This window comes from Macaca nemestrina, chromosome 10, assembly GCF_043159975.1.
Source record: "Macaca nemestrina isolate mMacNem1 chromosome 10, mMacNem.hap1, whole genome shotgun sequence".
Classification (NCBI taxonomy): Eukaryota; Metazoa; Chordata; class Mammalia; order Primates; family Cercopithecidae; genus Macaca; species Macaca nemestrina.
The window spans coordinates 141,546,242-141,560,553 of NC_092134.1; the positions used below are offsets into that span (position 1 = coordinate 141,546,242).

At 42.3% G+C, this 14,312-nt stretch overlaps 1 protein-coding gene across 4 annotated transcripts in view; it reads right to left on the bottom strand.

Annotated features, from left to right (window-relative positions):
- LOC105484107 (adiponectin receptor 2) overlaps window positions 1-14,312 on the bottom strand; it is a 105,172-nt gene that overhangs the window by 58,948 nt on the left and 31,912 nt on the right. The window lies entirely within an intron of this gene.

The following is a 14,312-nucleotide window of genomic DNA, read 5'->3' on the forward strand; positions in this document are numbered from 1 at the left end:
ATAAATCGCCGGGCGCGGTGGCTCAAGCCTGTAATCCCAGCACTTTGGGAGGCCGAGACGGGCGGATCACAAGGTCAGGAGATGGAGACCAGCCTGGCTAATACAGTGAAACCCCGTCTCTACTAAAAAATACAAAAAACTAGCCAGGTGAGGTGGCGGGCGCCTGTAGTCCCAGCTACTCGGGAGGCTGAGGCAGGAGAATGGCGTAGACCCGGGAGGCGGAGCTTGCAGTGAGCTGAGATGCGGCCACTGCACTCCAGCCTGGGCGACAGAGCGAGACTCTGTCTCAAAAAAATAAATAAATAAATAAATAAATAAATAAATAAATTTTTAAAATTTTAATAAATATATTATTTTTTGTTTGTTTGTTTGTTTGTTTGTTTTGAGACGGAGTCTCGCTCTGTTGCCCAGGCTGGAGTGCAGTAGCGCGATCTCGGCTCACTGCAAGCTCCGCCTCCCGGGTTCACGCCATTCTCCTGCCTCAGCCTCCCGAGTAGCTGGGACTACAGGCGCCCACAACCGCGCCCGGCTAATTTTTTGTATTTTTAGTAGAGACGGGGTTTCACCGTGGTCTCGATCTCCTGACCTTGTGATCCGCCCGCCTCGGCCTCCCAAAGTGCTGGGATTACAGGCGTGAGCCACCGCGCCCGGCCAAATATATTATTTTTTAAAAGCTTTATAAGACATACCCCTTCCTATGGCTATCATTCCTTAGAGTCCCAATGAAACAGAAGGCTCCCTAATATTTAATAAATTTTAAACTATATTCTTTAACAATAAAAAATTATGACAAGCCAAGAAAGTCTACAAATATTTCCATTCTCCAAAAACTAAATAACACAAAAAAATACACAAAAGCCAGTATTCCAATATTGATTACAATATAATTCTAGGAATGAAGAAATTAACCTCAGTCCTCATAGCTTCCAGCATATTCCAGGAAGAATGGGGAAGACCAACAGTCTTGACGTGCAATATCATTACCTATGATGATGCTCTACTGACAAAACATTCAAAGTTTACAAAGGGAAACTGTGGGTAGAGGGGGAAAAAAGATTTAATGTTGGCCGGGCGCGGTGGCTCAAGCCTGTAATCCCAGCACTTTGGGAGGCCGAGACGGGCGGATCACGAGGTCAGGAGATCGAGACCATCCTGGCTAACACGGTGAAACCCCGTCTCTACTAAAAAAAAGTACAAAAAACTAGCCGGGCGAGGTGGCGGGCGCCTGTAGTCCCAGCTACTCGGGAGGCTGAGGCAGGAGAATGGCGTAAACCCGGGAGGCGGAGCTTGCAGTGCGCTGAGATCCGGCCACTGCACTCCAGCCTGGTTACAGAGCTAGACTCCGTCTCAAAAAAAAAAAAAAAAAAAAAAAAAAAGATTTAATGCACACAGAACCAAAGTATTAACAATGAACTGTCCTGTTGTACTCAGACAAATGACTGTCTTGTTTTAAAAAAAAAAAAAAAAAAGTGTAGAACTAGGAAAAGTATTTGGAACTGGCTTTACTTTGTTCTAAGATTTTTAAGAGTAAAAGAGAGTCAAGATGGAAGATGGAAAGACCAGACTATCAATACCTGTAAATTAGAAGAGCTCATTTTTATTCTACTAACACAAAATTTTCACTGGCCAAAATTCTATGAATACTGTATTGTATCATGCAGACCTTTCTTTATTTTTTTTTTCTTTAAGACAGAGTCTCGCCCTGTTGCCCAGCCTAGAGTGTAATGGCACCATCTCGGCTCATTGCAACCTCTGCCTCCCAGGTTCAAGCAATTCTCCTGCCTCAGCCTCCGGAGTAGCTGGGATTACAGGCATGCATCACCACGCCCGGCTAATTTTTTGTATCTTTAGTAGAGATGGGGTTTCACCATATTGGCCAAGCTGGTCTGGAACTCCTGACCTCAAGTGATCGGCCCACCTCAGACTTTGAGTGCTGGGATTACAGGCGTGAGCCACTGGGCCCGGCCGTGTTAAGATTTTTTTTTAAAAGATCTGCATGAGGCCAGGCATGGTTGTTCACGCCTGTAATCCCAGCACTTTGGGATACCGAGGTGGGCGGGCGGATCTGAGGTCAGAAGTTCCAGACCAGCCTGGTCAACATGGTGAAACCCCATCTCTACTAAAAATACAAAAATTAGGCCGGGCGCGGTGGCTCAAGCCTGTAATCCCAGCACTTTGGGAGGCCGAGACGGGCGGATCACGAGGTCAGGAGATCGAGACCATCCTGGCTAACACAGTGAAACCCCGTCTCTACTAAAAATACAAAAACTTAGCCGGGCGAGGTGGCAGGCGCCTGTAGTCCCAACTACTCCGGAGGCTGAGGCAGGAGAATGGCGTGAACCCGGGAGGCGGAGCTTGCAGTGAGCTGAGATCCGGCCACTGCACTCCAGCCTGAGTGACAGAGCGAGACTCCGTCTCAAAAAAAAAAAAAAAAAAAATACAAAAATTAGCCGGGCATAGTGGCAGGCGCCTAAAATCCCAGCTACCTGGAAGGCTGAGGCAGGAGAATCGCTTGAACCCGGGAAGAGGAGGTTGCAGTGAGCTGAGATCACACCACTGCACTCCAGCCCAAGGGACAAGAGTGAGACTTCATCTCGAAGGAAAAAAAAAAAAATCTAACACAAACAGAAAACAGCTGGTAGGAAGGAACAAGTAATTAGAAAGCATTCTGAGCCCATAAATAGATGTGGAAGTCTACACAAATTTGACCAATGCATTTTTAACAAGTAGGGGAGCTCAGTTGTCCTTCAATATCTCTGGGTAGCTAGGAAATGACAATGAGGAAAGAAAGAAAATACATATGAGTTTTCAATTCCTAAACCTCCTCAGTTACAAAGTCCCTCCCACTAATATCCTTTTTTTTTTTTTTTTTTAAAGTGTTCCTGTGTGCATGGGCATCTGGAGTCCGGCCTGTGGGGGACTGCTCCCCCAAGATGTTGGAAGTCTTTCCAGGAAAGTGGTGAGTTCGGAAGTTGCCCTGGTGCATAGGAAGAGAATACCCCAAGGGGCTACTGAAAGGGCCTTGGGTAGGTAAGAATGGGATAGAAACATTCTGGTGCAGAGGGGCAGCCGACCAAGGGTTTCAATTCTTGGAATACACTGAGGGTCAGGTACTGCTGCTCTGGGAGAGGCAGGGGCTGTGGATGCCAGGGAGCACATGCGGCTTCAGATTCCTCTGGAGGGTGGGGATGAGGGAGGCCATGGAAGACTTCTGGAGAGACCAGAGAGGTCTTTAATTAATAAAGAATATTTAATTAATAATTATACATGCAATGAGTGAATGATTATACATGCAATGTTTATTGGAAAAAGATACTCAAACATACTATACACCCCACTACATTTCACTTTGAAAAGTATGTTCTCAGGCCGGGCGCAGTGGCTCAAGCCTGTAATCCCAGCACTTTGGGAGGCCGAGACGGGCGGATCACAAGGTCAGGAGATCGAGACCAGCCTGGCTAATACGGTGAAATCCCGTCTCTACTAAAAAATACAAAAAACTAGCCGGGTGAGGTGGCGGGCGCCTGTAGTCCCAGCTACTTGGGAGGCTGAGGCAGGAGAATGGCGTAGACCCGGGAGGCGGAGCTTGCAGTGAGATGAGATGCGGCCACTGCACTCCAGCCTGGGCGACAGAGTGAGACTCCGTCTCCAAAAAAAAAAAAAAAAAAAAAAAAAAAAAAGAAAAGTATGTTCTCACAAACTAATGTATGCTTAGGCACAAAATGACTTATTTCAAAATTTTGCTAAGGCTGTCTTCCCCTTGACAATAATAAAGTCTATTCTACAGACAATCGAATAAAAAACTGTGAATGAACAGAAATATAATAGACACCTGACCTACATGCTCTAAGAGCAAAGACTCAGGAATCACTAATTCTGCCTAAAAGAAATGGTGAAGGTTTTATAGGAGTTAATATTTGAGCTGGACATTAACCAATGAGTTGGAGTATGCCAACTAAAGAAAAGGTATTCTGTGCAAAGAATGTAGAATATGCAGGACAAAGGGTGTCAGTTCTGTTTAGAAATTAGAGCATAAAGGGTAGATTCAAGATACACTCAAGAGAAGCAATATTTGAATGACTGAATGAGGGTCAATGAAATAGAGAAAGATGACGACTCAGGGTTTTTCCTTAGGCAGCTGGGTACATAGCAATGCCATTTGCTGAGATGAAAAGATCATAAAGAAGGGAAGCAAATTCAAAGTGGAACAATAATGAGTTTCTTTTTGGAAATGGAGTATGAAATGACAGAAATGTTCCGCTGGCACTAGGAAACACAAATTTAAATTCAGGAAAGAGAATGAACTTGAACATAGAACTATTACTAGCATAAAAAGTGACACTAGCATAGTTACTGGCAAAACAGTGGATAAAATCCTTTAAAAAAAATCTATACAAAGGAGTGAGAACAAGCAAGGATCACTGTGAAGAATTCTGAAACACACAAAGTATTAGATGATTAAGTTAGGATTAGAACCCAGATCTCTTTACTCTCAGTCAAATATAGTCACACCAGGTTGCCTTCCTAATGGGAAAGCTATGGAAAATTAAAAATCCCAACTCAGTCGGGGGTGGTGGCTCACGCCTGTAATCCCAGCACTTTGGGAGGCCAATGCTGGCAGATCACCTGAGGTCAGGAGTTCGAGACTAGCCTGGCCAAGATGGTGAAACCCCATCTCTACTAAAAATACAAAAATTAGCTGACTGTGGTGGCATGCGCCTGTAATCCCAGCTACTCAGGAGGGTAAGGCAGGAGAATCCCTTGAACCCAGGAAGCGGAGGTTGCAGTGAGCCAAGATGGTGCCATTGCACTCCAGCCTGGGCAACAAGAGTGAAACTCTGTCTCAAAAAAAAAAAGAAAAAAAAAAATTCCCAACTCAATTTCTTATACTTCCCTCCCCTTCCCTTCAGTTCATACCTCAAAAGGCAGTTACGTTGCTTAGAAGCACTAAGGTTGCTTAAGTGATACCTCAAAAGCAATTTTCTCTGCCTGAAGAAATTGTTAAACTTAATTGACACTTCTGGTCTAGAAATCTAACACTAATCCAGGAGAGGTTTTTTTTTTAAACCAACAGATTGTAGGTTCCATAAAGGGAGGCATTTATGTTTTGTTCACCACTGAATCCCAAACTGCAACTGATACACAGTAGACATTCAATAAAGATTTCCTGAGTGAATGAATAAATTAATGAATAAACATCACATTCTCTAGGGAATAAAAGAAATTAAAAGCATTTCTACTATATCTTCATAGTTAAATTGGACTTCTCACCAAGACAGATTAGTACAATGTATTAATGTAGGCTTTATTATTAATTTGTGTATTTGTATTATAAGGGAAACAAATTTTTAGTAAAATATGTTCTGTTCATTTTGTTTAGTTCATTGCTGGACTGCCAGTCTCTAGAACATTGCCTGGCACAGAATAAACATATAATAAGTATTTTTAAATGACGTACTTAGTTTTATTACCTTACCATGCTTGAAACTGTGACTTCATATTAAAGGTAAAATTGTCGTCAATATATAGACTATATATAAATTTTTTAAAATCTTCATTTACTGTAATGTAATAGCATCATTTTACACGTATACCAGTTTTTCAGGGAATTGATTTATAGTCCATTTGGTTTAAGTCTGGAACATGTGGCCAAGCGTGGTGGCTCACACCTGCAATCCCAGCACTTTGGGAGGCCAAGATGGGTGCATCACCTGGGGTCAGTAGTTCAAGACCAGCCTGGCCAATATATAGTAAAACCCCATCTCTACTATACAAAAATTAGCCAGGCATGGTGGCGCGCACCTGTAATCCCAGCTACTCGGGAGGCTGAGGCAGGAGAATCCCTTGAACCCAGGAGGCGGAGGCTGCAGTGAGCCGAGATCGCACCATTGCACTCCAGCCTGGGTGACAAGAGTGAAACGCTGTCTCAAAAAAAAAAAAAAAGAAAGTTTGGGGTATTTGGATGTTTCTGATGTTGAATGACAAAATGTAGGTTTAAAAAAGTCTGTTTACAGTTTTATACCGCTGTATTGTGTATAGCCTCTCTTTCATAATGACACTTGGGACTGTGATGGTATAGAGTGACCCTTAATAGTCTGCTCCCAGGAATAATATATAATAAATAGTAAAACATAACAGTTGTTCAATCATTATCTGTTAAATGAATGAATGAATACTGAAAGGAGGGAGAAAAGGGAGTGAGTTAGTAAAAATTAGCCAGGAGTGGTGGTGTACACCTGTAGTCCCAGCTACTTGGGAGGCTGAGATGGGAGGATCACTTGAGTCCAGGAAGTCAAGGCTACAGTGAGCCATGATTATGCCACTGCATTCCAGCCTGGGCGACAGAGTGAGACCCTGTCACCAAAAAATCAAAACAAAACAAAAAGTTAGCTGGGCCTGATGGTGTAATAAAATACATATAACATAAAATGTACCATCTAAATTATTTTTAAGTGCACAGTTCAATGTTACTGAGTACATTTATATTGTTATGTGACCATTACAACCATCTATCTCTAGAACTCTACAACTTGCAAAACTGAAACTAAACCCGTTAAACAGTAACTCGCCATTCCCTCTTCCCCTCAGCCCCTGGTAACTACCATCCTACTTTCTGTCTCTGTGATTTGTTCTACTCTAAGTACCTCATTAAAGTGGAATCAGACAGTATTTGTCTTTTTGTGACTGGTTTGACTGGCCAGTTTCACTTAGCATATTGTTCTCAAGATTCATCCAGTTTGTAGCATGTCAGAATTTCTTTCCTTTCAAAGGTGAAATAAGATTCCATTTTGTGGCTGGGTGCGGTGGCTCACACCTGTAATCCCAGTGCTTTGGGAGGCCAAGGCAGGTGGATCACAAGGTCAGGAGTTCGAGACCAGCCTAGCCAACATACTGAAACCCCGTCTCTACTAAAAATACAAAAAATTAGCTGGGCATAGTGGTGGGCACCTTAATCCCAGCTACTAGGGAGGCTGAGGCAGGAGAATCGCTTGAACCAGGGAGGCAGAAGTTATGGTGAGCCAAGATCATGCCATTGCACTCCAGCCCAGGCAACAGTGCAAGACTCCGTCTCAAAAAAAAAAAAAAAAAAGATTCCATTTTATATGTATACCGGTAACATTTTGCTTATCTGTTCCTCCATTTGTGGACAGCTGGACTACTTCCAGGGTTTAGCTGTTGTCAATAATGCTGCTATGAGCATGGGTGTACAAATACCCCTTCAAGACCCTGCTTTCAGTTCTTTTGAGTATATACCCAGAAGTGGAATTGCTGGATCATAGGGTAATTCTATTTAAGGACTCACCTTACTGTTTTCCACAGCTTTTCTGCTCTTTTAAACTAGGAGGCAACATAAAAATTAAAATCACAAAATAGGTGGTGCATGCCCGTAGTTCCAGCTACAGGAGGCTGAGGTGGAAGGATCGCTTGAGCATGGGAGGTCGAGGCTGCAGTGAGCTGTGTTTATGATACCACACTCCAGCCTAGACAGCAGAGTGAAACCTTGTCTTCAAAAAAAAAGTTATATAAATGGAATGATATAGTTTGTAACCTTTCAGGATTGGCTTTTTTGCAGTTTTTTTAAGTTACCTCCACTTTTGGTGGTGTTGTTCTGTTTTGTTTTTGAGATGGAATCTTGCTCTGTCACCCAGGCTAGAACGCAGTGGCACGATCTTGGCTCACTGCAACCTCCACCTCTCACTTCAAGCAATTCTTCCACCTCCGTCTCCTGAGTAACTGGGATTACAGGCACCCACTACCACACCTGGCTATTTTTTTTTTTCCAGTAGAGATAGGGTTTCACTATGTTCGCCAGGCTCCAATTCCTGACCTCAGGTGATCCACCCGCCTCAGCATCCCAAAGTGCTGGGATTACAGGCGTGAGCCACTGCACCCAGCCCCCTCCACATTTTTAGAAGGAATTATTTTGGGGAAGAGTTCCTTTGGGGAGGATTATGGGACCTTACGGAACAGGCAAAGGAGACAAGATCATTAAACCAGGTAAAAATGTTCAATTAAACATGATCCAGATTTGATTCATATGCCATAGATAGGTTCTGTCTTTAACAATCTGCTTACATTCTCTGGGCTCTAATGAAGTAGGCTATGATCCAAAATGAACTTCAAGGCCACTGCCTACTATGTCCTAAAAAGTCATGTAAAAAGAAGACATAATGGGGCATTTTAAAGTAAGGAATTTCTATATTTGTGTAACAATTTACAGCTTGCAAAGAATTTTCACATCTCTCATCTTGTAATCCTTCCAAAAACTCTAAGTTAGACTGGATTTGACCAAGATAATAAAAGTTTAAGGAGCATTTTGGTATAATGAAAAGTACTCTGCACCTAGTCAAAGTGAGTGAGTCCAAATACAGGTTCTACTTGAACTGTCACTTAACTTCCCTAAACTAAGGACTCTCATGTCACAGAAGGAAAAGTATCATCTAGATACCTCAATATTTGTAGAGAGGACTGAGCAGGGTACATAAAATATCTTAAACTTTCGAATACACTCACATAATAACTGTATCCAGGCAAGTATGAAAGTAAGACTCGAATCTGGGCCTTACTTGTGGACACAACCATTTTTCTGCTTCCCTTTTCACAGGAAAATTTCTTAGGAGTCTATTGTCACTGTCTCCATTCCCCAACTTCATATTCTCATTCCATCCTTCACCGATACTTCTCTACAATCTAGTTTCCATTCCCACTAAGACCACACTTGTCAAGGTCACTTAGGAACTCCTTATTACCAAATCTAGCAGATAATGTCAGTTACTCCTAAATATTTATCCCTGGCCCTAAACTCTCACTGAATTCCAGAGTACTACTATTACCTACCACCAAGTATGAAATCTCCACATAGATGTCTAATTGGCACCTCAAACTTAAAAAAATAGAACTCATGATTGTCCCACCAAACTTGCTCTCCCCTCCAGTCTTATCCATTTCAGTAAACTGCACCACCAATCTTCTAAGTGCTCAAGTCCTAGGATTTGCCTTGATCACATGCAGTCAGCAAGTCCTGCTGATTCAGTCTTCAAAACACAGCCCAAATCAATCTGTTTTTCTCTACTAATTTACTCTCCGGCCCAAGCCACGACCACCTCTGACCTATGCTAATACAACAGCCTCCAAAGGTCTCCTAAATTCTACCCTCATTACCCTTATCCTCAGAATCCAGTCCTCACACAGCAATGACAGTAATCTTTTTCAAAAGGCACTTCCCCCACTAACAGCCCTCCAATGGCTTTCTTTTACACCTAGAAACCCCTTACTCTGGCTTACAAACCCTTAAATGATTTAGACCCTGACTATCTCTGATCTCATTTTGCACCACTCTACTCCTTGCCCACTACATTCCAGCCACACTGACCTGTCTGCTCCTTACATGTGCCAAAAGCTTAAGGAGCTTTGTGTAACATGGTTCCCTACGGTAGAATGCTCATCTCTCTAATACTTGCCAAGGCTGACTCCTCTGTATGAAAATCTCAAAGGTTACCTACTCAAAGGATCCTTCCCTGACCATGCAATGTAAAGCAACTCCTCAGTCTCTCCTTATTACATCACCTTTTAGTCTCTTTCATAGCACTTGTCTCTGACATTTTTATTTGTTTACTACTGATCTTTTCCCGCTAGACTGAGCTCCTGAGAGTAGAGACATCATCTGTCTTCTTTACTCTGTGAACCCTGAAAATTCGAGACAGGTCTCAGTTAACTTAGAAAGTTTATTCTGCAGGCTGGGCACAGTGGCTCATGCCTGTAATCCCAGCACTGTGGCAGGCTGAGGCAAGCGGATCGATCACGTGAGGTCAGGAATTCAAGACAAGCCTGGCCAACATGGTAAAACCCCATCTATACTAAAAATACAAGAATTAGCCAGGTGTGGTGGCATGCACCTATAATCCCAGCTACTCAGGAGGCTGAGGAAAGAGAATCATTTGAACCCGGGAGGTGGAGGTTGCAGTGAGCTGAGATCATGCCACTGCACTCCAGCCTGGGTGACAGAGCGAGACTCCATCTCAAAAAAAAAAAAAAAGTTTATTTTATTTTGCCAATGTTGAGGACGCTCCCATGACACAGCCTCAGGAAGTCCTGACAACATGTGCCCAAGGTGGTTGAGGCACAGCTTAGTTGTATACATTTTGGGGAGATATGAGACACCGATCAATACATGTAAGAAGTATGTTGGTTTTGGCCGGGCGCGGTGGCTCACGCCTGTAATCCCAGCACTTTGGGAGGCCGAGACGGGCGGATCACGAGGTCAGAAGATCGAGACCATCCTGGCTAACACGGTGAAACCCCGTCTCTACTAAAAAATACAAAAAACTAGCCGGGCGAGGTGGCGGGCGCCTGTAGTCCCAGCTACTCGGGAGGCTGAGGCAGGAGAATGGTGTGAACCCGGGAGGCGGAGCTTGCAGTGAGCTGAGATCCGGCCACTGCACCCCAGCCTGGGCGACAGAGCGAGACTCCGTCTCAAAAAAAAAAAAAAAAAAAAAAGAGGTATGTTGGTTTGGTCTGGAAAGGCAGGACAACTTGAAGCAAAGGCAGGAAGACTCCAATCGGGGAGGGTCTTCCAGGTTACAGATAGGTGAGAGACCAATGGCTGCATTGCATTCTTTGGAGTTTCTGATCAGCCTTTCCAAGGGAGGCAATCAGATATGTATCTATCTCAGTGAGCAGAGGGATGACTTTGAATAGAATGGAAGGCAGGTTTGCCCTAAGCAGTTCCCAACTTGACTTTTCCCTTTAGTTTAGGAAATGGGGACCGCAAGATTTAATTCCTTACACAACTCTTACACAGCAGGGGTCCCCAACCCCTAGGCTACAAGCCATTTCCCGTGGCCTTTTAGGAACCTGGCCTCACAGCAGGAGGTGAGGGGCTGGAAAGCTTCATCTGTGTTTACAGCTGCTCCCCACTGCCTGCATTACCACCTGAGCTCCGCCTCCTGTAAAATCAGCGGTGGCATTAGATTCTCATAGAAGCCTGAACCCTGTTGTGATCTAGGCTGCACGCTCCTTATGAGAATCTAATGCCTGATGGTCTGCCACTGTCTCCCATCACTCCCACACGGGACAGTCTAGCTACGGGAAAAACAAGCTCAGGGCTCCCACTGATTCTACATTGAGTTACATAATTACTGCATTATATATTGCAATGTAGTAATAATAGAAATAAAGTGCACAATAAATGTAATACGCTTGGATCACCCCGAAACCATCCACTCTACCCCCGCCCACCAGTCCATGGAAAAACTGTCTTCCATGAAACCAGTGGTATTGCCAGCACCTAAAATAGCGCCCGGCAAAAGTAAAGCGTATTCAGTAAATAACTGCCAAATAAGTCAACATCAAAATTAAGTCAGAGATAGAAATGTCTTTCCCTGACCTCCCCAGGCTTATGATATTAACTCCTTTATTCTTTTGTTTCTGATATAGTATATGTCACAACTGTTTACTGCCTGTCTTCCCTCTTGAACTATGAAACTTCTTAAGATGGGGAAGCCTTCCTTAGAATCCATTTTGTATCTACAACACCAAGCATGGTCTGGGATGCAAAGTAAGAGCTCAAAAACCGCTGCTAGGGCCAGGCATGGTGGCTCAAGCCTGTAATTCCAACACTTAGGGAGGCCAAGGCAGGCGGATCACTTGAGGTCAGGAGTTCGAGACCAGCCTGGCCAACATGGTAAAACCCCATCTCTGCTTAAAAAAAATATAACAATTAGCTGGGCATAGTGGTATACGCTGTAATCCCAGCTACTCCACAGGCTGACACAGAAGAATTGCTTGAACCTGGGAGGCGGAGGTTCCAGTGAGCGGAGATTGCACCACCACACGCCAGCCTGGCGACAGAACAAGACTGTCTCCAAAAAAAAAAAAAGACGAAAACAAAAAAACTTCTGTTGAGTGAGGATGACAGGAGCAGCTAACATGCTCTGAGTGCTTACTACATGCAATACAATATTTCCCATTGATTATCTCTTTAATCCTGACAACAATACTGGAAGATACATATGATTATTTTCCCCATTTGGCAGATGACAAAACAGAGCGGTTATAATTAATTTATCCATGTTCATATAGTTAATAAATGGCAGAGTCAGATTAAATTTATTCTGCCTGACACCTAAGTCAATGCTCTTACCCAGTGTCTGAATGAGCCATAAACTGTTCTCAAATAAATGCATGATAGCACTTAAATGCCAAAGCCAAGTATTTCAACACAGATAGTACATTATACTCTACAACGTTTGATGACATTAAGAAACTGTCAAGAAATAGGAAAGAACATGGAGCCTTGCTACATTCCAGAAGCAATAAAAAGAATGATTACAATTGGAGTACTTTCCAAATACTCAGAACCTTTCTGAGTAGAAAAGTCTCAATAAAACAAAACTGATAACTGAAAAAGCTTAACTGATAACATGGGAAAAGTTCCCAACATATGTTACTAATATGGCCCTTAAAAAAAAGGTATAGTTGATAGCTGAGAAGGAGTGTTAATAAAATCTTAACTGCCATAACACAAAGAAGCATTTTTAATCAAACAGCAATCTATTTCCTTAAAATTATTTTGAAAATGTAAAGGCAGGCAACGTGTTGTATCACTACACTGCTTTTTTCCCGCCAGCATTAAGTAGACCAACCTTTAAATAAAATCACAAGGAACCCATCCTAGCTTAACTCTACCCCAATGGATGACTTTCCTAAGAAAACAGGAAAATCTTACCATTATGGGAAGTAGAGTTGGGGGAGAAAGCCAGTGAAAGCCTGCCACACTGCTGGTCTCTTATTGCACCCACAAAAAAATACCAATGAGAATCTTCCCAAAGTGATAAAAAGATGACATTTTAATTGCTAAGTTGCTACTTTAGCACTGTCTCCTAGTTAGCAGTCCACTTTAGTCATTTCAGTAATGTTTGTCAAAATTCACAGAACCATACATCTAAAACAGGTGAATTTTACTGAGTGTAAACTATACCTCAACAAATTTGACTTTCTAAAAAGAGACAAAATACTATAAACATCACAAAATTTTTTTGAAGTCCTCAGTTAAAAAAAAAAATCTAAATTTGTTTTGTAACCTCACCAAAGAGTACAAAGTTCTAAAGCTTTAAAAAACAAGTAGTTGAAAATAGATGCTGGACTTTCTCTGAGGTTTTTAAGTTTTAGGATCTCTGCTTTAAAAATATGATGATGACCATCCCAAGAAGTGTAACAGTCTTTCAAGAACTTGAAATATCTCGAACGCATCCAGATTAAAATAAGAGTCACTCTATACCATCACAGTCCAAGTATCATTATGAAAGAGAGGCTATACACAATACGGCAGTATAAAACTCGAAGGAGAATTTTTTAAGCCTACATTTTATCATTCAACATCAGAAACATCCAAATGCCCCAAATTTAAACCAAATGAGTTACAAATCTGAAAAGCAGGTATACGTGTAAAATGACACTATTACAGTAAATGAAGATTTTTAAAAATTTATTTACAGTCTATATATTGACTGTAGTTTTACCTTTTGCTAAAGGAAACTCTAATATAAAGTCACATTTTCAAGCATGGTAGGGTAATAAAATTAAGTACATCATTTAAAAAATACTTATTTTATGTTTATTCTGTGCCAGGAAAAGTTCTACAGACCGGCAATCCAGCAATGAACTAAATAAAATGAACAAAATACATTATATTTTACTAAAATTTTGTTTTCCTTATAATACAAATACACAAATCTAATAATAAAGCCTACAGAGTCAAACTGCTTAGTCCCTCGTGCTTTTCAGAGGCTCAGTGAATTTTTTTTTTTTCCTTGAGATGGAATTTTGCTCTCGTTGCCCAGGTTGGAGTACAATGGCACGATCTCAGCTCACCGCAACCTCCGCCTCCCAGGTTCAAGTAATTCTCCTGCCTCAGCCTCCCAGTAGCTGGGATTACAGGCATGTGCCACCACACCTGGCTAATTTTGTATTTTTAGCAGAGACAGGGTTTATCTGTGTTGGTCAGGCTGGTCTCGAACTCCTGATCTCAGGTGATCCACCCGCCTCAGCCTCCCAAAGTACTGGGATTACAGGCGTGAGCCACCGCACCCGGCAGCTCAGTGACATTTTAACCAAACGTCAATGTTATGTCCTAAGCAACATAACCTAAGCAGAGACAACCACTAAAGATGAGGGTATTAGATTTTAAAGGATAAAAAGGCAATATTTCTCTTAATAGGAAGAGCCTAGAAAATAAAGAAGTAACTCAGAACATTTTAAAGGACTTTAAACAGTTTGAAAATTCCAAAGTGAACAACTTCAGGAGAAAAGTG